General features: G+C 42.6%; 1 long non-coding RNA gene and 1 other non-coding gene across 2 annotated transcripts in view; one reads left to right on the plus strand and one right to left on the minus strand.

Annotated features, from left to right (window-relative positions):
• Positions 1 to 1,525: 1,525 nt before the first annotated feature.
• Positions 1,526 to 22,307, minus strand: part of LOC141580776 (uncharacterized) — a 33,615-nt gene continuing 12,833 nt past the window's right edge. The window contains exons 2-3 of the long non-coding RNA XR_012513093.1: positions 4,665 to 4,739; positions 1,526 to 3,174 (exon numbers count right to left, since the gene is read on the minus strand). This is a non-coding gene — a long non-coding RNA (uncharacterized LOC141580776). The remainder of the gene's footprint in view (positions 3,175 to 4,664; positions 4,740 to 22,307) is intronic.
• Positions 2,999 to 3,214, plus strand: LOC120361767 (small nucleolar RNA U3). The gene has a single exon (XR_005577886.1). It is a non-coding gene; the product is annotated as a small nucleolar RNA U3 (small nucleolar RNA).

Raw genomic sequence — 22,307 nt, forward strand, 5'->3', positions numbered from 1 at the left:
ATCAGGCAGCTCATAAAAGAATAATACACCATGACTAAGTGGGGTTTATTGCAGAAATGCAAGGCTATTTTTCTATCAGGAAATGTAATACATAATTTACCATGTCTGGCAATGGAAAGAGAAAATAGTCATATGAATATTTTCATGACTGCTGAAAAGACATATATTTGATAAAATCTCAGTGTTTATTCTAAATATGAAAAGACATATATTTGATAAAATCTCAGTGTTTATTCTAAATAAAATCTGTTACTAAATAGATAGCTTCTTTTCTCCTCTTTTCTTTTCTTTCTTTCTTTCTTTCTCTTTTCTTTCTTTTCTTCTTTCTTTCTTTTTGAGACAGGGTCTCCCTCTGTCACCCAGGGCAGAGTGCAGTGGCACAATCTCTGCTCACTGAAACTTCCACCTCTTAGATTCAAGGGATTCTTGTGCCTCAGCCTCCCGAGTATGGGACTACAGGCGCACGCCACCATGCATGACTGATTTTTGTTTAGTAGAGACAGGGTTAATCATGTTGGCCAGGCTGGTTTCAAATTCCTGGCCTCATGTAATCCACCCGCTTTGGCTTTCCAAAGTGCTGGAATTACAGGTGTGAGCCACTGCGCTAGGCCAAAAATGGTTTATTTAATTCAATTAAACAAATATTTATTAAACATTTACTGTATGCCAGTCAGAGTTCTAGGCACTTGGGCTATGGCAGTGAATAAAATAGACAACTATCCCTGTCCTCTTAAGGCTTACATTTTAGTGTGGGACATACACAATAAACAAGGTGTCAGGATTAAGTAAATTGTAAAAAGACAATAAGCCATATGGAAAATAAAGTAAAATGGATAAGAAAATGAGGAGAGCTCAGAGTGGGAGGCAAGAGTTATTTTATTTTATTTTATCTTTTTTTTTTTCTTGAGTCAGAGTGTCTCTCTGTTGCCCTGGTTACAGTGCAATGGCACAGTCTCAACTCACTGCAACTTCCGCCTCCCAGGTTCAAGCAATTCTCCTGCCTCAACCTCCATAGTAGCTGGGATTACAGGCACCCATCACCACATTCAGCTAAGGTTTGAAATTTTAGTAGAGACAGGGTTTCACCATATTGGCCAGGCTGGTCTTGAACTTCTGAACTCATGATCTGCCTGCCTCAGCTCCCCAAAGTTCTGGGATTACAGGCATAAGCCACCATGCCTGGCCAAGAGTAATACTGAATTGGGTAGTCAGGCAGGGCATGGTGGCTCATACCTGTAATCACAGGAGTTCGGGAGGTCAGGAGATCGAGACAAGCCTGGCCAACAGGGCAAAATCCCATCTCTACTAGAAATACCAAAAAAATTATCCAAGCATGGTGGCGGGCACCTGTAATCCCAGCTACTTGGGAAGCTGAAGCAGGAGAATTGCTTGAACCAGGGAGGCAGAGGTTGCAGGGAACTGAGATCATACCATTGTACTCCAGCCTGGGTGACAAGAGTAAGACTCCGTCTAAAAAAAAAAAAAAAAAAAAATTAAAATAAATTGGGTGATCAGGGAAGGCTCATTGAGAAGGTGGCATTCAGCAAATACTTGAAGGAGATGAGGGAATGAGCCAGGCAGATTTCTGGGGGAAGGGTTGTTCTGAGCAGAAAGAACATGCCAGTTAAGTTGAAGAAACAGCAAGGAGGCCAGTGTGGCTGGAGTTTATTTTAGCATAAGGAGTGAGGTCATGTGTGATGTTTGAAGTTGTGGCAATGACGGGTTCACAAAACTGTATCAAAAGGCAAAAAGGACAGCATCTTGTACCATGCTTCTTCTTATCAGGGAGGAAAGTATGTCCTGAAGCTCAATAGCAGACTTCATAAAACTGTCAGTTCTCCCCTAAATTCATCTATACATTTGACACAGTCTCATTTGTTTAAACCAACAGAATTTTTTTTAATGTGTAAGCTTGGTTCTCAAGTTTATATAGGAGAGAAAGCAGAAAAAATAAACACAAAAAAACTCCAAAATAGAAGGACTAATAAGGGAAATACAACTTATCAGCTAGTAAAATAACTGGACAGTCATCTGAAGGAAAATGAAGTTGAATCCCTACCTCACATCTTAAACTAAAATAAATTCCCTATTGGTTAAAGAAGGAAGAGATTTAAGTGTTTAGAGAAAACATTGAACAGAAGACTAACTTTTCACTATAAACTTTCTGTCATTTAAATTGTGTAGTGCATTCACTGTATATTGAAAAATCATTGTATTTAAAACATACTCAGATTCTTGCATAAGCAATATAGTATAGTAGAAAGCCACAGACCTAAGAATCTAGTGGTGTTTTCTAGTTCTAAATTTGCACTAATAAAATTACAACCTTGGACAATTCATCTTCTTTTCATCTCTAACGTGTATTAGATCAGATGAAGTCCTGTGTCTTTGAGCTCTAAAACTCTCTGTCACTTTAAGTTTAATCTTATAAACTGACCTATGAGTACTTTTTCTACTGTAACTGGTTTTAATAGTTTTCCTAATAAATACTCGATCCTTTATTGTGAAATTTAGCTTCAAACATTATTCAGTGCCCATAGCAGTCACACCATTACAACTGAATGAAGACAGCATGCAAAGTGCATTTAGCGCTCAGCCAGGAGTTTCTGGGCTGTCAGTGGTGGAGGTCGCTGCTCTCCCACATACTATATGAATAGATAAGGAAAGGATTGCCTCATGGCATTGAAAGTCTTGGGTGGTGAGGTCTGTGACTCATACCAGAGATTGCCGAAGGAACTCTACAGTCCATAGCCAATCAGCTGTCCATGATTCAGAGGCCCATTGTGTGGTTTGAGGCTTATTTGGATCTTGGACTTTTTTCTGTGCCCCACCTTTTGGCTATCCTGCAAAATACCTCCACCAAAAAAGGAAAAGGAAAGTAAACATAAATCTATCAACTACTTGTCAACAACTTTACCAAAATAATAACAATTGTTAGCTACCAGAGCCAACAGGCAAGTAATTTTATGTGTTTGAAGAAGCTTAAAAACTGAAAAGCAAGACGATACTTTCAGGGATCATTTCTAGAGTGTGTTACTAGAGAAGTTTCTCTGAATGTGTAGAGCACAGGAAGCCACGAGGAGGAGGCGCAGTGTTCTCTTCTGAGCCTGAAGTTGGCTCTTGGTGTTGCTTTAGTGCAACTGTCATTTGCCATTGATGATCGTTCTTCTCTTCCTTTGGGAGAGTAAGAGGGAGAGGACACAGTCTGAGTGGTTCCCGTTTAAAAAAAAAAAACTAAAAAGCATTTTAGCCATCATCTAGTCTAAACCACCCATTTTACAGATGAGAAAAGTGAGGTTTAGAGAGGTAAAAATGACTTACTTAAGGTACATAGCCAGTTCCTAGAAAATCCAACTCAAAAAGATACATGTGTTCCAGCACCTGGTCTGAAGCTGTTTCCACTTGTCATTTTTCATCCTTAAATTATTTTTAAAACTGTGCTGATATGCTTGTGTCAGAATATTATCAGTCACACTAAAAGTATGTATTCTCCCCCGCAATAATGGTTTGGTTTCATCTGCTCTATCTGGACCCTGATATTCTTTAGACCCATGACCTTAGAGGTAGAGCTTCTAAGCAGAAAATTGAGGGAGGAGACTGAAATCTAAGAAAATCTAAATGCCAGTTTAGAATTGCCTGGAGGACTTATTTCTTACCCAGCCCTCCCTGCCACCATCAGTCTCCAGTCACTTCCCCGGGAACACTTGTCGCCACTTTTTTGAGTAACCTTCTGTTCCTCCCTTTCCACTCCCATCTGCAGCCAAAATGATTCTTAGAGCTTACCTCAGACACATGCCCAACCTAATTCTACCTAAGAAAGAGCCGTCAGCAAATTTTCTTGGGGGTTTGTATTTCCCTTTAACTTAAGTAGGTCATTGCACTAAAGGAAGTATAAAGATGGAATGAATGAGAACAAGCTACTGGACAGGGCTTGTGTGAGATCTGTGAAAATGGAGGGAAGATGGGCAGAGTGACAGGGTTGGCCCAGCAAGGGAAGTCCCCTTGGGAGCTTTCAGATGACTCAGACCTCACAGCCTTACAAGTCAAACAGGCAGAGTGAATGTTTAAGGGACCTTAATCCTAACAACATGGAGTCCCTGTTCTGCCTGCGTCTATACGTATTTCTTCCCAAAGAAAGAAGGTCTCAGAAAAGTACAAGAGACAAGCCAAATGAGAGGATGCCATTTTGCAAGTTGAGAAGAGGTGCTTGGGGCTGAAAAGGTGGAGATGGATGACCCGCAGTGCAGAGGTATTAACATAGTTGACTTGCTTCCAACAAAACCCAAATGATCAATTTCTCACCAAGCTACCCAATCACCCTTTGAAAAGCCCATTCGGGTAAGTAGAGACCTACAATCCACAAAATAAACATCCCCAATTGGATACAGGGTCTTGGGTAAGACATCTTGTGGGGTTAGTTTGAGGAACACCAGTGTAAAATAATAAGGATTACCTTTGAGGGAAAAGGAAGGAGGAGTCGCCAGAGGGAAGAAACATTGTGGGGAAGTGAACATTGCTGACAGGCTCAACCCTGGTATATTCTTACATGAGTGCCCCGAGACTCTCTGACACAGATGATCCTGACCTTCTCTCAGAACCTCCTAGAAGCCTGCTTCCTGCCCAGTGCAACAAAGCCTACCCCGCCATCCCCAGCACACACCCACCTCATCACAGGGTATGGTCTGGTTTACCATTGCTTAGCCATGGCAACTCTACCGACCACGGTGTAGGTATTTCACCTGTGAAGAGATAGAAACAAACTGTGTCATTAAACATGGGTTTGCCACTGTTGCCCCTAAAATTTTGACTCTTAAAATACATAGTGACACAGGCTAGAAATGCGTTGATAAGGTGAGGTTGCTCCCTAAGACTCCTCTGCTCTGTGGTACACACACATCCAGGCATTCACTCATGAATTAAATAATTGTGCAGTGCTAATTAAGCAACAGGCAGTATAAGTAGGAATATATAAAGGTGAGAAAATTGCCCTCTTGAGCCTCATACTGCAGTCAGGAGAAGCACTGTCCCAGAGAAATAACAATGTGAGTCACACACGTAATTTTTCTTTTTTTTTTTTTTTTTTTTTTGAGATGGAGTCTCACTCTGCTACCCAGGCTAGAGTGCAGTGCCACAATCTCGGCTCACTGTGCCCTCACCTCCTGGGATCAAGTGATTCTCATGCCTCAGCCTCCCAAGTAGCTGGGATTACAAGCATGCACCACCACTCCTGGCTAATTTTTTGTCTGTTTGTTTGTTTGTTCTGAGATGGAGTCTTGCTCTGTCACCCAGGTTGGACTGCAGTGGCCTGATCTTGACTCACTGCAACCTCTGCCTGCTGGGTTCAAGCGATTCTCCTTCCTTGGCCTCCCAAGTAGCTGGGACTACAGGCGCCCACCACCATACCTGGCTAATTTGTTTTGTATTTTTAGTAGAGATGGTGTTTCACTATGTTGGCCAGACTGGTCTCGAACTGACCACGTGATCCACCTGCCTTGGCCTCTCAAAGTTCTGGGATTACAGATGTGAGCCACTGTGCCCTACTTTTAGTAGAGACAAGGTTTCACCATGTTGGCCAGGCTGATCTCAAACTCCTGACCTCAGGTGATCCACCCATGTTGGCCTCCCAAAGTGCTGGGCTTACAGGCATGAGCCACTAGGCCTGGCCCATAATGTTAAATTTTCTAGTAGCCATGTTTATTTTTTAAATTATTTATTTATTTATTTATTTATTTATTTTGAAACAGAGTCTTGCTCTGTCACCCAGGCTGGAGTACAATAGCATGATATCAGTTCACTGCAACATCCGCCTCCCAGGTTCAAGCGATTCTCGTGCCTCAGTCTCCTGAGTACCTGGGATTATAGGTGCCTGCCACAATGCCTGGCTAGATTTTGTATTTTTAGTAGATACAGGGTTTCACCATGTTGGTCAGGCTGGTCTCAAACTCCTGGCCTCATGTGATCCACCCTCCTTGGCCTCCCAAAGTGCTGAGATTACCTGAGCCACAGCATCCAGCCTATTAGCCATGTTTTAAAAGAAACAGTGACATTGATTCTAATAATATATTTTAGTTAATACAGTAGACCCAAATCATTATTGTGTCAACATGTAATCAATATTTTAAAGTTATTAATGAGACAGCTTACATTCTTTTTTGTATTCAGTCTTTGAAATCCAGGGTATATGTAATATTTTCACTTACAGACTGTGACAGTTACTATTAGGTATTAACTTGACTGGATTGAGGGAGGCCTGGATGGCTGGGGAAGCATTGTTCCTGGGTGTGTCTGTGAGGGTGTTGCCAGAGGAGACTGACATTTGAATGTGTGAACTGGAAGAGGAAGACCCATCCTCAGTGTAATCAAGCACCATTCAATTGGCTGCCGGCACAAAGCAGGCAGAAAAGGGGAAGAAACAGCTTCCTGAGTCCTCCCTCATGCTGTCTTTTCCTACACAGGATGCTTGCTTCATCTCCTCCTGCCCTTGGACATCAGACTACAGGTTCTTCAACCTTTGGACTCTGGGACCTGCCTGCACCAGCAGCCTCCTGGGGGCTTGCAGGCCTTCAGCCTCAGCCAGGAGGCTGCATCGTCGACTTTGCTAATTTTGAGTCTTTTGGACTTGGATTGAGCCATGCTCCCAGCTTCTCCCCTGCTTGCAGATGGCCTGTCATTGGACTTTGCCTTGTAATCCTGTGAGCCAGTTCTCCCTGATAAACTTGCTTTTATTGTATACGTCTGCCCTGTTGGTTCTGTCCCTCTGGAGAACCCTAACACAGATTTTGGCACCAGGTGCGGTTCTAATGGAATGGAATTTTAAGAATGAATTTCCTTCGTTGGTTTTGGGGTTTCTTGAGTTGGCTATCTAATCAAATTAGACCCAAATATGCTAAAGACTATTTCTAATAGTACAGACAGCACTGATAGTCAGTCATTGGTGTGAACTGTTTAGAGTTATGCAAAATAAATGCATTTGATATTCCTGATTCCCTGCTCCTGAGGCAAGGAGTTTAGTGACTCTATACATGATGCCTTTGAACATTTGTGGAGGACCAAGGGATATAAGGAAGTTGGTTGGCTGGTCCCAAGTTCCCTGGGCAAAGTGATGAAAGAAAAGGATAAGCTCAGGGATTCTATCTCCAGGCTCCAGAAGCACACGCTGAGCCTCAAATCTTCTAAGATTGCCCTGGGTGAGAGTCTGCTCTTCTGTAGACAAAGAGCTGAAATTGCTGAAAATCAGACACAAGCTCTTATGCAAGTGGCTGACCTGCAACAAAAGGTGCATGCTCAGCCTCACCAGGTGTCTACTGTTAAAGGGAGGACATTGATTGGAAAAGAGTGGGACCCTGAAAGTTAATATGGGGACGTGTTGGGGGGCCTAATGAAGCTAGGAATACTGAACTCCTAAATTCTGATGAGTTTTTTAGTCAGAGGGAATGGCCTCCCAACCTCCAGTGGTAGCAACATGCCCTTGCCCATCCACTGCAGTACCAGCCTTTCCATCTTTGAGATTAACCTTGCATTGCCCAGGGAAACAGCGATGGCCTCCCCTAAGGCAGGTGCCAGGAAAGACAATGCTGGTTCTCCCCCCATCCCTGTTTGCCTCTGCACCCTAACTGGACTCCAGTCCCAGCATGCCCTTAGAGGTGAGGCTCACGGGGTGACCCATGCAGAGGCATGCTACACTACAAAAGATCTGCTGGGTTTTCTAATTTATATAAGCAGAAATTCAGGGAACAGGTATGGAAATGGATATTAAGGGTGTGGGATAACAGAGGAAGGATAGATATCCCAGAAATAGTGATCCAACTTTATGGTCCTGAATATATTGCTGAATATATTGCTATGGGCCCACTAAGCCAAGACTGCATTTAATGTTGCAGCTCAGGGAGTTTAAAAAGTTTCTAATAGTTTATTTATTTGCTTGGCTAGCTGAAACATGGATCAAAAGATGGCCCACAATGCTGATTTCCCTTGGTTTAATATAGAGGAAGGGTCCAAAGGCTTAGGGAGATTGGAATACTAGAGTGAATTTTTCAGTGAAGACCTACTCATCCCAACTGGGAGGGTCCAAAAGACACACCTTTCACCAGTACCTGGAAAAACAGATTTGTGAAGGGAGCACCAGCATCCTTGAAGAGCTCTGTGATTGCTCTTCTCTGTATACCAGATCATACAGTGGGAATTGCAGTCACTCAATTAGAAGACTTAAAAGCAATGACAATAATTGGATCCTGAGATGGCAGAGGCCAAGTGGCAGCACTCAACCATCAAAGGCAAGGTGGGCATAGTTAGTAATGGACAGAGGCAAAGCAGCAATCTGACAGCTGCAGAGCTCTAGTTTTGGCTAATTACTCACGGTGTTCCTAGAAGTAAAATTGACAGGAAGCCTACCACCTTCTTACTTGATCTATATAAGCAGAAAACTTCCAGATCAAGTGATCAAAAGTCCAATTGGAATTCAAAAACGTAAATTAATGCCCTTCAACCAATTTCCAGACTGGAGCCAGTTTACAGACCAAAAACCCATTGAATGAAGGGGAGATTGGGTCCTCTTGAGGAAGGACCAACCCCGCTACACTACTGAAAATTCTTACTGTTAATCATTCTCCCAACCTTCCTCAAGGAGACCTCTGACCTTTTAGCAAGGTAACTGTGCATGGAGGAAAGGGAATTAATCTGAACTTCTGGGGACGACTGGACACTGCCTCTGAGCTGACGTTGATTCCAAGGGACCCAAAATATCATTGTGGCCCTCCATTTAAAGTAGGGGCTTATAGATGTCAGGTAATTAATGGAGTTTTATCTCCAGTCTGACTTGTAGTGGGTCCAGTGGGTCCTAGACCCATCCTGTGGTCATTTCTCCAGTGCTGGAATGCATAATCAGCATAGAGATACTTAACAGCTGTCAGGGTCCCCACATTAGTTTTCTGGCCTGTGGGATGAGGACTACAATGGTGGGAAAGGCCAAATGGAAGCTGTTAGAACTGCCTCTGTCTATGAAAATAGTACATAAAAGACAATATTGCATCCCTAGAGAAATTACAGAGATTAGTGCCACCATCAAGGACTTGAAAGATACAGGAGTGGTGATTCCCACCACATTTCCCATCAGCTCTCCTATTTGGCCTGTGCAGAAGACATAGATCTTGGAGAATGACAGTAATTATCAGTAGCTTAACCAAATGGTAACTCCAGTTTCAACTGTTGTACTAGATGTGGTTTCATTGCTTGAGCAAATTAAAACATCTCCTGTTACCTGGTATGCAGCTATTGATCTAGGCAAATGCCTTTTTCTCCATCTCAGTCCATAAGCCCCACCAGCAGCAAAGCCCCTTCATCTGGCAAGGCCAGCAGTACATCTTCACTGTCCTACCTCAGGGATATCCCAGCTCTCCAACTTTGTGTCATTATCTTGTTCTCAGAAATCTTGATAGTGTTTCCCTTCCACAAGCTGTCACGCTGGTCCATTACATTGATGACATTATGCTGATTGGATGCAGTGAGTAAGAAGCAGCAAGCAATGGACTTATTGGTGAGACATTTGCATGTCAGGGAATGGGAAATAGATAAATCTGACTAAAATTTAGGGGACTTCTACCTTAAAATTTCTAGGGATCCAATGGTACGGGACCTGCCGAGATAGTCCATCTAAGGTGAAGGATAAGTTATTGCCTCTGGCCCTTCCTACAGCCAAGAAAGAGGCTGAGATTGTTTGGCTGTGTCCCCACCCAAATCTCACCTTGAATTGTAATAATCCCCATGAGTCAGTGGTGGGGCCAGGTGGAGATAACTGAATCACAGAATGGGATGGCTTCTCCCACACTGTTCTTACAGTAGTGAATAAGTCTCACAAGATCTGATGGTTGTATAAATGGGAGTTCCACTAAACATGTTCTCTTGCCTGCTACCATATAAGATGTGACTTTGCTCCTCACTTGCCTTCTGCCATGATTATGAGGCCTCCCAGCCATGTGGAACTATGAGTCAATTAAACTTCTTTCCTGTATAAATTACCCAGTCTTGATTATGTCTTTATTAGCAGCAGGAGAACAGACTAACATCTAGTGAGCCTATTTCAATTTCCAAGGCAACACATTCCATATTTGGGTATGTTACTCCAGCCCATTTACAGAGTGACCTGAAAGGCTGCTAGTTTTGAGTGGGACCCAGGTCAGGATAAGACTCTTCAACAGTTCCAGGATGCTGTGAAAGCTGCTCTGCCATTTAGACTATGTGACCCAGCAGATCCAGTGGTGAGATGTCACTGGCTTGAGATGTCATCCAGCTTGAGATGTCACTGGCTCCAGATAGAGATGCTGTCTGGAGCCTTTGGCAGGCCATCATAGATGAATTACAGTGGAGGCCTCTAGGATTTTGAAGCATGGTCTTACCATCTTCTGCAGATAACTACGCTCCTTTTGAGAGATAGCTCTTGGCCCGCTACTGGGCCTTGGCGGAAACTGAACATTTGTCTATGAGTCACCAAGTTATCAGGCAATCTGAACTGCCCATCATGATCTGGGTGCTTTCTGATCCATTTAGCCATCAAGTTGGGCCTGCACAGCAGCATTCCATCATCAAATGGAAGTGGTGTACCCATCAGTGGGCTCAAGCAGGTTCTGATGGCACAAGTAACTTACATGAAGAAGTGGCCCACATACCATGGTCCTTACTCCTACTACCCTGCCTTCTCTCTCTCAGGCTGGATCTGTGGCTTCATGGGGAGTTCCCTATGATCAGTTGACAGAGAAAGGGACAACCTGGTTTGCAGATGGTGCATGATATCACCTGAAAGTGGACAGCTGCAGCACTACAGCCCCTTTCCAGAACATACCCAAGGACAGTGACGAAGGGAAATCTCCCCAGTGGGGAGAACTTCTAACAGTGTACCCAGTTGTGCACTTTGTATGGAAGGAGAAATGGCCAAATGTGTCTTTACATAATGATTAATGGGCTGTAGACAATGTTGGCTGGATTTTCAGGGACTTGGAAGGATTATAATTGGAAAACTAGTGACAAATTTGGGGAAGAGATATGTGAATGGACTTTGCTGAGTGGTCAAAAACCGAGGATACTTGTGTCCCACATAAATGCTCACTAACAGGTGCCCTCCGAAGACGAAGATTTTAATAATCAAGTGGATAGGATGACCCATTCTGTGGACACCACTCAGCCTCTTTCCTCAGCCACCCCTGTTATCGCCCAATAGGCTCATGAACAAAGTGGCCTTGGTGGCAGTGATGGACATTGGCTTAGCATGGGCTCAGCGCATGAGCTTCCACTCACCAAGGCTGACCTGGCTATGGCCACTACTGAGCACCCAATCATTAGCAGCAGAAACCAACACTGAGCCCTTGATATGGCACCATTCTTCAGGGTGATCAGTCAGCTACCTGGTGGCAAGTTGTTTACATTGGACCACTCCCCTCATGGAAGAGGCAGTGGTTTCTCCTTATTGGAATAGACTCTTACTTCCGATATGGATTTACCTTTCCTGCACACAATGGTTCTGCTAAGCCTGGACTCATAGAATGCCTTATCCACAGCCATGGTATTCCACACAGCACTGCTTCCGACCAAGGAACTCACTTCACAGCCAAAGAAGTAGAGCAGTGGGCTCACATTCATGGCATTCACTGGTCTTTCCATATTCCCCATCATCCTGAAATAGCTGGCTTGATAGAACAGTCAAATAGCCTTTTGAAGTTGCATTTATAATGCCAATGACAATACTTTTCAGGACCAGGGCAAAGTTATCCAGAAGGCTATATATGCTCTGAATCTGTATATGCTCTGACTCTATAGAGTACTGTTTTTCTCATAGCCAGGATTCACAGATCCAGGAACCAAGGGGTGGAAGTAGAAATGGCACCACTCATCATCACCCCTAGTCACCCACTAGCAAAATTGTTGCTTCCTGTTCCTGTGACATTATGTTCTGCTGCCTAGAGGTCTTAGTTCCAGAGAGCGGAATACTGCCACTAGGAGACACAATACAATTCTGTCGAACTGGGAGTTAAGACTGCCACTGGCTACTTTGGCTCCTCATGCCTCTGAGTCAACAGGTTAAAAAGAGAGTTACAGTGTTGGCTGGGGTGATTGACCTGGACTGTCAAGATGAAATCAGACTACTACTCCACAATGCAGTAAGGAAGAATGTCTGGAATTTAGGAGATCCCCGACGGCATCCCTTAATATCACTCTGCCCTATAATAAAGGTCAATGGGAAACTACAAGAACCCAATCCAGGCAGGACTACAAATGACCCAGACCCTTCAGAAGTGAAGGGTTGGGTCATTCCACCAGGTTAAAAAAACCTCGACCAACTGAGGTGCTTGCTGAAGACAAAGGAAATGTAGAATGGCTAGTAGAAGAAGGTAGTTTTCAATACCAGCTACCACCATGTGACCAGTTACAGAAATGAGGACTGTAATTGCCGTATTTCCTTCTTACTCTGTTAAGAATACATTTGTGCAAATATATAGCTGTATTAAGCAGCTATCTTTATTTCCTTTCTTACTCCTTTATCATATAAGATTTACTGATTTCATATCAGCATTTAAGTGTTAATTTTATGTAATAGTATTTAAGTTAAGGATTGGTGCATGTTTGATTGTACTAAGAACAGTTGTATCATGTTAGGCATAATTATGACCTTATTTTGGTCTTTATTGGAGATAAGTATGATGTAAGGAGATATATATAGGTGCCATGTTGACAAGGGGTAGACTTGTGATGGTTAATACAGGTGTCAACTTGACCAGATTGAGGGATTCCTGGATGGCTGGGGAAGCATTGTTCCTGGGTGTGTCTGTAGGGGTGTCGCCAGAGGAGACTGACATTTGAGTCAGAGGACTGGGAGAGACAGACCCACCCTCAATATGGGTGGGTACCATCCAACTGACTGCCAGCATGGCCAGAACAAAGCAAGTAGAAGAAGGTGGGATAAGTTTGCTGGCTGAGTCTTTTAGCTCTCTCTTCTCATGCCAGGTGCTTGCTTCCCCTCCTCTCCTCTCCTTGGACATCAAACTCTAGATTCTTCAGCCTTTGGACTCTGGGACCTGCATCAGCTGCCTCCTAGGGGCTCTCAGGCCTTGGGCCACAGACTGAAGTCTGCACTATCAGCCTTCCTGGTTTTGAAGGTTTTGAACTTAGACTGAGACATGCTGCTTGCCTCTCTCTTTCCCCACTCCCTACCCAATTTCATATGTTGAAGCTTTAACCCCCAATGTGATGGTATTTGGAGACGGGGTGTTTGGAAATTAGATTTATTTAATTTTTTTATTTAAATAGGTTATTGGGGAACAAGTGGTGTTTGGTTTCATGCGTAAGTTCTTCAGTGGTGATTTGTGAGATTTTGGTGCACCCATCACCTGAGCAGTGTACACTGCACCCAATTTGTAGTCTTTTATCTCTCACCCACTTCCCACCCTTCTCCCCTGAGTCCCCAAAATTCACTGTGTCATTATGCCTTTGCATCCTCTTAGCTTAGCTCCCACTTATGAGTGAGAATATACAGTGTTTGTTTTCCATTCCTGAGTTAGGAAGTTAATCAGATTTAGAAGAGGTCATAAGAGTGAGGCCCACATGATGCAATTTGTACCCTTATAAGAAGAGACACCAGAGTTTGCTTCCTCTCTCTCTCTCTCTTCACCTTGTGAGGGCACAGGAAGAAAGTGGCCATCTCCAAACCAGGAAGAAGGTCCTTACTAGGGAAATTGGCTGACGCCTTGATCTTGAACTTCTCGGCCTGCAGAACTGTAATAAATAAATTCCTCTTGTTTAACCCACCCAGTCTCCAGTATTTTGTTTGGCAGCTGGAGCTGACTAATACAGGGGATTAGGTAGAGAGTACTATTAACCAGGATACAGAAGGAGGTTCTTTTGGGAGAGGAAGATGGTGAGTTCAGTGTTAAATACTGTGTAAATCAGGACTCTTTGGCTTTCAAGTCATGGAAACCCATATCAAATTAGGAAAATTTGATATAGGTTTAGGAAACTTCGTACGTTCGCCAAATGGTGGGAAGTAGAGGTAGAGAAAACTTCTTCAAGACTGAACTCTAAAAGCACCAGGATTAGGTCTCTGTCCTGACCTCTATCTCTCTCTTTCCCTCTCCCTTTGGCTTCACTGTATTTGGGCTCATTCTCTCAAAGCACTCCAAGTAGCAAGAGATATTCCACCGGCAGTTCTGGAATCCAAGAAGAAAGAGAGCTACTCCTTCCCTGCAACTTAGAAAGCTTCCTGAAAAGACATCCCACAGGAACCAAAAAAATGAATGAGATAGTCTAAGTCCTTTCTTTTGAAGAATTATAGTCACAAAAGCACAAAAACTTGAAGATATCTCTGATATTTCCAAAAAGCAGACCACAATCCTGGCATGTAATAGGTAAGCTCAATAAATATTAAATCAAAGGACAATGAATGGACACTTTCCATAAGACCATTTGGCATTTATCAGGTCCCTTCACGGCATACATTTTCATCTATTTAGAGTCTGTCCCTCACCCCCGGCCCCAACTCATATGTCAAACTGTAACAAGTAGGTTGAAGTTTTTTGACAGAAGAGCCGAATTCTGCAGTCACACTTCACTCAAAACTCTTGGGAGAGCAAGCACCTCCTGGGGATGGGAGGCAAGAGCTGGAAAACATATTGCACCTTGCACAAAAAATACCTCCCTACCCCAACCCACAACCCATCACAGCATTTAAATTTTGCCACCAACTCACCAACACAGCATTACCCACTGCACTGTCTGCTAGGAGAGGAGGCTCAGATCCCTAGCAGACCACTTCTAAAGACTATAAAACCAGCTTTACACTGTCACAGTGAACACTGGTTTCTCTTCATAATTCTGAGCTCCACTGAAGACAAAGATTGGATGGGCACATTCGACAGTGATATTCATCAATGACAAAGACTAAAATCAGGTTTCAAGCTGCACAGTGCATCTTCAGTATTGCAGCACATATTTTTTGCCTGTTGTCTGAACCTCAAGATATTTAGTTTTATTATATACTAATTTTATTTTGTTTTGTTTTATTTATTTGGGCTGCCAGTAACATTTATTGAGGGCTACCTCATGCATGACCCTGTACTGTGTACCAAGGGAAAGATAAGCAGCTAAGTTTCCCCAGGACACAATCAAAAGAGTAGCAAGAACATTATCTACTTGATAAATCTAGATTAGACCCCTCCTTCCCAATCTCTGGGTCCCAGACCCCAGAAACCTCTTTTCTTCTGATCCTGTGGGACTCCATGCAGACCCAAAGTGGTCATAACCATTCTTTATCCTACCTTATTGGTGACCCCCAGTTATTTCATGATCTTCCCTGCTGCCACTGTCACAGCCGTGTCATTACCAAGGAACATTTATTTGTTCCAGTTAAACAATCTACGTATCTATTGAGTAGGGTGATGAGAAGGAAAGATTCCTAAACTGACTCACAGGTTTCTGACCTTGGGGATGCCATAAACTGAATTCCATGCCCCACTCCACACCCAATTTCATATGTTGAAGCCTTAACCCCCGATGTGATGGTACTTGGAGATAGGGTGTGCATGTGTCCACACATGTGCACATGCACACACACACAACCCTGTGATGTATTCCATTACTCATCACAAGATAACTCTCCCCTGGCCTCCATTTCTTAGAGAACTCTAAAGATACAGTTCTTCACTCCGCTTTCTTTCTATTACAACCCTCCTGCCAACAACCCTGGTATAAGTCTATAGGAACTCGCTTAACAATGTAACACTGTTAACATCTCTAGCGGTTAGGCCAAAAGGCCTTCTGGAAGCTTCCACCCCCACCAGCCCTGAGCCTCCTGTTCTTCCTGCCCCCAGCCAAGGTCTTGCATCAAGTTCATGTACATCCTTTCCTCTCTCATGTCTGTATCTCCCTTCTGGGTACTCACTCAGAGGGGGTTCTTTGTTTCCCTAACAGCTCTGGTATCAGACCTGGAGGGGGCGTCATGTGAGTGAAGCCTCTCAAAGAGGCCCACACCTGTCAGAGTCCATAGCAGAGAAACAATCTAGACCTATGCCCCTGGGGTTCCCTCTACACAAAAATGATTTATGGTCAGTTATTTGGAACTCAGAGTCATTTAACTCCCTAACCAACCTAAAAAGTGGTGGGTAGGTGCTCAGGAGAACTCACAAAACTCCATTTGACCCATAGACCTCTTCTGGAGTTCTACACATATGATAGAACCTACCTAACAATAGCCTACAGTTCTATGGTTGCCCTGGGGAAGTGAGTTCTAAGGTTCAGCCAGGATCACAACTCTACCACTGCCATCAGCAAGAACAGCCCAGCTTTCACCTTCCACTGCTTGCCAACCCAAAGGTAGGGAATCACCTGAAACCTAGTTTTTTTTTTTTTTTAATGGACAGAAGAGGCTACTTCGAGGACTGAGGTGAGAGGATCACTTGAGCCCAAGAGGTAGAGGCTGCAGTGAGCTGTCATCATGCCAATACACTCTAGTCTGAGCTACACAGCAGAACACTGTTTCAAAAATGAAGTAAGACTGGACGCAATAGTCCACACCTGTAATCCTAGCACTTCGGGAGGCCAAGGCGGGTGGATAACCTGAGGTCAAGAGTTCGAGACCAGCCTGGTTAATATGGTGAAACCCTGTCTCTACTAAAAATACAAAAATTAGCAGGGTGTGGTGGCAGGCACCTGTAATCCCAGCTACTAGGGAGGCTGAGACAGGAGAACTGCTTGAACCTGGGAAGCACAGGCTGCAATGAGCCAAGACTGGGCCACTGCACTCCAACTCTGCGACAGAGCAAGACTCTGTCTCGGGGGAAAAAAAAAACCACCAAAAAACAAAAATGAAGTAAAAAGGGATGAGGAGAACAGAAAGGTGTGACTCTGGAAATGAAGCAGGCTGTGCAGACAAGGGAGTTCAGAGGGGCTACCTCAGGGTTTGGGGCTCCTCCAGAGACTCAGGCCGTTCCCCTGTGTGTCAACCCAGAAGATAGGCCTTGGTGCCATGTTCAGTCCGAATAGGACTCGGTGCCATGTTCAGTCCGAATAGGACTCCCATCACAGACACAGTCTACACTATCGCACTGATGCTGAGGAGAGCAATGGATTTGGGGATTCTAATGGAAGAGAAGGTGGGAACTAAGAAAGTCCGTCAGGTTTCTGGGTGAGGTCAAATAAGGAATTTTTTTTTAATGATTTTTTTTTTTTTTTTTTTTGAGACGGAGTTTTGCTCTTGTTACCCAGGCTGGAGTGCAATGGCACGATCTTGGCTCACCGCAACCTCCGCCTCCTGGGTTCAGGCAATTCTCCTGCCTCAGCCTCCTGAGTAGCTGGGATTACAGGCACGCGCCACCATGCCCAGCTAATTTTTTGTATTTTTAGTAGAGACGGGGTTTCACCATGTTGACTAGGATGATCTCGATCTCTAGACCTCGTGATCCACCCGCCTCGGCCTCCCAAAGTGCTGTGATTACAGGCTTGAGCCACCGTGCCCGGCCTAAAAAATGATTAACAACTAAAGCTAGATCAGTATTTGATCAGTATTGTACTTAATGTGTTCAAATCCAATTTAATACACTATATTATGGAATTCTGAAATACGCAGCTCACAAATATTGAATGTTTGTCAATCCTATTGCATACAGCCCTTCTGTAGATTCTAGAGAACCCTCAGCCTTTGTCTATACCTAATCTCTCTCTCTTATTTGCACTTTAATACTTGGCTTATGTAGAGTCAAGATAAACTTACTTGTAAGTTTAAAAAGCTAAATGTAGAGAAAACAAGTATGAGCCTCTATTTTATTTCCCTGGATCTGTTCAGGAAGACTATATAGATACATATATATTTTTTTATAGATGATGGAGTAGGAAGAGGTGTGAAAATTTTTCTACATTTTTAATAACCTTTGTTCAGAGACCCAAAAAGTAATTTTTTAAATGACAATAGTAATATGAAAATGTTTCTTTTTCATTGCAAGTATAAATGGATTTAAATGAATTTTCTTTTATCTAAGTCTACTGTCTTATTCTGCTCTCATCTAAGCCTATCCTTTCATTCTAAGATATTATAGCATCAAATTACTTTCACATGACCATATACTTGAAGTGAAAACAGGGAAATGATGATTTAGAAAGTTTGCCAGAATCAGTAAAGGAACTGAAGAGCTATTTTAAATTTCACTATTCTGGTAGCTTTGGTGATGAATTAACGAATTAAATAGTTCCATGAGAATTAATTAGGTGCAGTCAATTCAACAGTATTTTCTGAAGCTATTATGTGCTAAACAACGCATTGTAGTGTGTCGCATGAGGATCTACACACAAAAAGCACACAGCATAGTACCTTCATTGGTGGAACTTTTAATTATTTACATATGTGAAAAAGCAAGAGAGCTGTGTTTAACATGTAACGAACTACTAAACCCAGTGCCTATTGCTTTCTTAAATAAGAGAAGATCTGGGACCCCAGGTAGCTCCAGGGAACAAGTTACAATTTAAATAGACTGGCAAATCCTTTGGATGTTGGAAATTAACAAAAGCCCAAGCAGGGTTAAGCTTGGCCTTTTAGAAGAGAGTATGGGCTGCTCGTGATGGCTCACACCTGTAAACCCAGCATTTTGGGGAGGCCGAGGCAGGTGGATCACCTGAGGTCAAGAGTTCGAGACCAGCCTGGCCAACATAGTGAAACCCCATCTCCACTAGAAATACAAAAATCAGCTGCGTGTGGTGGCACACACCTGTAACCCCAGCTATTCAGGAGACTGAGATAGGAGAATCTGAGATAGGAGAATCGTTTGAACCCAGGAGGCAGAGGTTGCAGTGAGCAGAGATTGTGCCATGGTGCTCCAGCCTGGGTGACAGAGCAAAACTCCATCTCAAAAAAAAAAAAAAAAAAAAAAGAGAGAGAGAGAGAGAGAGAATGAAAAAACTGTGCTAGGCACAGTGGCTCATGCCTGTAATCCCAGCACTTTGGGAAGCTGAGGCGGACAGATTGCTTGAGCCTAGGAGTTTGAGACCAGCTTAGGCAACATGGCAAAACCCTGTCTCTATGAAAAATAAAAAAAAAATTAGCCGGGTGTGGTGGTGCTTGGCTGTGGTATCAGCTACCAGGGAGGCTGAGGTGGGAGGATCACCTGAACCCAGGAAGGTCAAGGCTGCAGTGAGCCATGATCATACCCACTGCATGGCAGCCTGAATGACAGAGTGAGATCCTGCCTCAAAAAAAAAAAGAAAGAAAGAAAGAAAGAAAGAAAAAGTAAAGACAAAAAACTGGCCTGAAGTGGGAAAGTTATTTTGGGACAATTGGGGAGAGATAAGAGAGAAGAGAACGTGTTTTGAGAAGATGGGCTTGTCAGTGGATGTGAAGGTGCGTAAGAAGAAAATACATCAATTATGAGGTCACTGCAGTCTTCTAAGGGAATGTGGCCAGAGTTAGCACTAGTATGGATGTATGAAAATGAAAACAGAGAAGGACAAAAGGCATTTCAGCAGAAATATAGATACAACGTGTGCATCATTAGAGTAGGAGACAATTCTTGTTCCTTTCTAAATTTTTATCTTGGTTCTTTCCTTTTCTCTGGAACCATTTCCTCTACGTCTTTTGTTTTTATGTCTTGTTTTGTTGGTGGTAGTGGTGGTTGGGTTTAATTCTTTTTTAATTTGTATTTAAAATTATAAAGCATACGTATTAGTTTTGGAAATTTTGAAAAATATGCAGGAAGAGTATAAAGACATCAAAAACACCTGTACTCTCACCACTCTGATTTCAGGTAACATTTTTTTTTACAACCTTGATTGATGCATTTAGGAGTGATTATTAAACAGGATGGGCTTGGTGGAGTGCACAGATCAAGCAGCTTGATGGCTTCCTTCCCACCATGGCCTTGGAGCATACTTTATCAATTCCCCATTCTTTGCCCTGAGCCACGGTTCAGCAGGATCCCATAGCTTTCCCATTGTTTTCAGGTATCGGCACTGGGTCATGTGCAGGCATTTAAGTCCGTATTTCTCAAGTCAAGCCAATACTTCTGCCTTCCCTCAGCTCAGAATCTGCAGTTTAGGGGCTTAGAGTGGAGCAGGTCATGGTCTGCTCTTTCATTCTTCTCACCCCACCCTACTCACACTGTGAGAAAATCCACATACCCTTACCCCAAGGGTGGAAGTGAGGCCTGTGCCCATTGCTGCCTACTCTCTCTTTGCCCTGACTTTGTGGACTATTCTGGCCAAATTCCCACCTTTGGATATTGCCAGTGCTGTCTCAGGCACCGGGGTCTATGCCACAAAGCACTCTCTACCCCTATAAGTTCACTTCAATTGTCCTTTCTGAGAAATCTCTTATATAGGCTGCTGCTGGTGATAATGGTGAGCACTAACTAGGCTTTTCTTTCTTTAATTTACAGTAAATATTGTGAAGCTCTGTCTAACCCTTTTTTTGAGAGTATGCCGATATTTGTTATCAATTATTCTTAGCTTTGGGCTTTGGTCAAAAGTTCAACACAATCGAAAAAGTCCCAATTCACATCCTGATACATATATATATAGACAAGCACACATACACATATAAAATAATAATAATTAGGCCATGCACAATGCCTCATGCCTGTAATCCCAACACTTTGGGAGGCCAAAATGGGAGGACTGCTTGAAGCCAGGAGTTTGAGGCCAGCCTGGCCAACATAGTGAGACCCCATCTCCTTTTTTAGGAAAAAAAAGAAATAATAGTAATAATAATTGAGACCACATCATTTGCATCATACTTATATATATATATATTATATAAGTATATATCACTAGCATTATATAGTGAGCATTTCCTGTGTCACAAAACTATTCTCCAAAAACATGATTGTTTTTCTTTGTTTTTTTAAATAACTGCATTCTGTAATGGCAGTAATACAATTATTAGATTAAGAGACAACAAGAGAAAAGGCAGAGGATGCTTCTGGAAGACAGATATGGAGTACAAAAAGGGAGTGAAAAAGTTACATGACAACCATTGTGAAAATACAGTACAAAAACATGATTTTTATTGGCTCACAATTTTTCATCATATGACTGTTCATTTCTCATTATTCAACCATCTCCCAATTACACATTTATAATTTTGCTAATAAAAATGTCATTGCAATAAATATCCTTGTTTGCAAATCTTTGTGCACATCTTTGTTTATATTCTTAGGATAATTCCTAGAAGTAAAATGTTTCAATCAAAGGTTATGGACATTTTTCAGGCTCTTGATACCATAAGAAAAACGCTCAAGAAAAGTGGAATAGCCATTCAATGTGTGGAATAACATGCACATTGTACCCAAACTTCATTACCATATTTTTTACATTTACAATTTGATTAGTGAAGTATCATACTTTCCTGTCATGGTTTATCTTTCTTTGTTATTGAAGCAGACTCTTATTTACTCTGTATTTTTTCTTCCATAAATGGTCTGTTCATGGCCTCTGCTGACTTTTCTCTTGGAATGTTAATATTTTCTTATTGATGTATAAACTCTCTTCATGTAATGAGAATTGTTATCTTTTTTATCATATTGTCTTTGTTGCAGGTGTTTCCCAATTTGTTTGACTTGATTTTGCAGTAATCAGGGCAATGCTGTGGGTCTTAAGAAATAAATGATCATCAACATTACCAAGCTTCTAAATCTGTCTTTCTACTTCTCCTTTAATCTCTTGTGGTCTCCATTTGGTTTGATATGCTTCTGCCAGCAGCTTTCTCCAGACTGACAACCTTCTAGTTTCTATATCCAGGGAGGGCAAGAAGATTTAACTTCAGGTAGAAAAATTCGGGGAAAGACTGACTGGCTCAGCCTTATGACATGCTCACCCCCACACCAATCACTGGTGCCAAGAAAAGAAAGTGCTCTGATTTGCCAGATTAAGGCATGTTGTCAAAGTGAGACAAGAGCCCTTAATCAAAGGAGAGAGCTGGATAAACTGTGCAGACAAAGCAAAACAAAACAAAAACAAACACAAACACTAATATAGGTCTTTCCTTAGTATTTCCTTCTACTAGCTTGATACTTCTTTCTTCATCCCAAAATTAATACATTTTTCTTCTGGATTCTATTTTTTATATCCAGCTTTATCTTCTCCAAATCCCTTCATTCCTATCCACTGAGGTTCACTTTATTTTTTTTTGTTTTTGTTTTTGGGTTTTGTTTGTTTGTTTTGTTTTTTGAGGTAGGGTCTCTGTCACTGAGGCTGGAGTGCAATGGCGCCATCATAGTTGACTGCAGGCTTGAACTCCTAGGCTCAGTCAGTCCTCCAGCCTCGGCCTCTTGAGTATCTGGAATTACAGG

Source organism: Saimiri boliviensis, chromosome 13 (genome assembly GCF_048565385.1).
Source record: "Saimiri boliviensis isolate mSaiBol1 chromosome 13, mSaiBol1.pri, whole genome shotgun sequence".
Classification (NCBI taxonomy): domain Eukaryota; kingdom Metazoa; phylum Chordata; class Mammalia; order Primates; family Cebidae; genus Saimiri; species Saimiri boliviensis.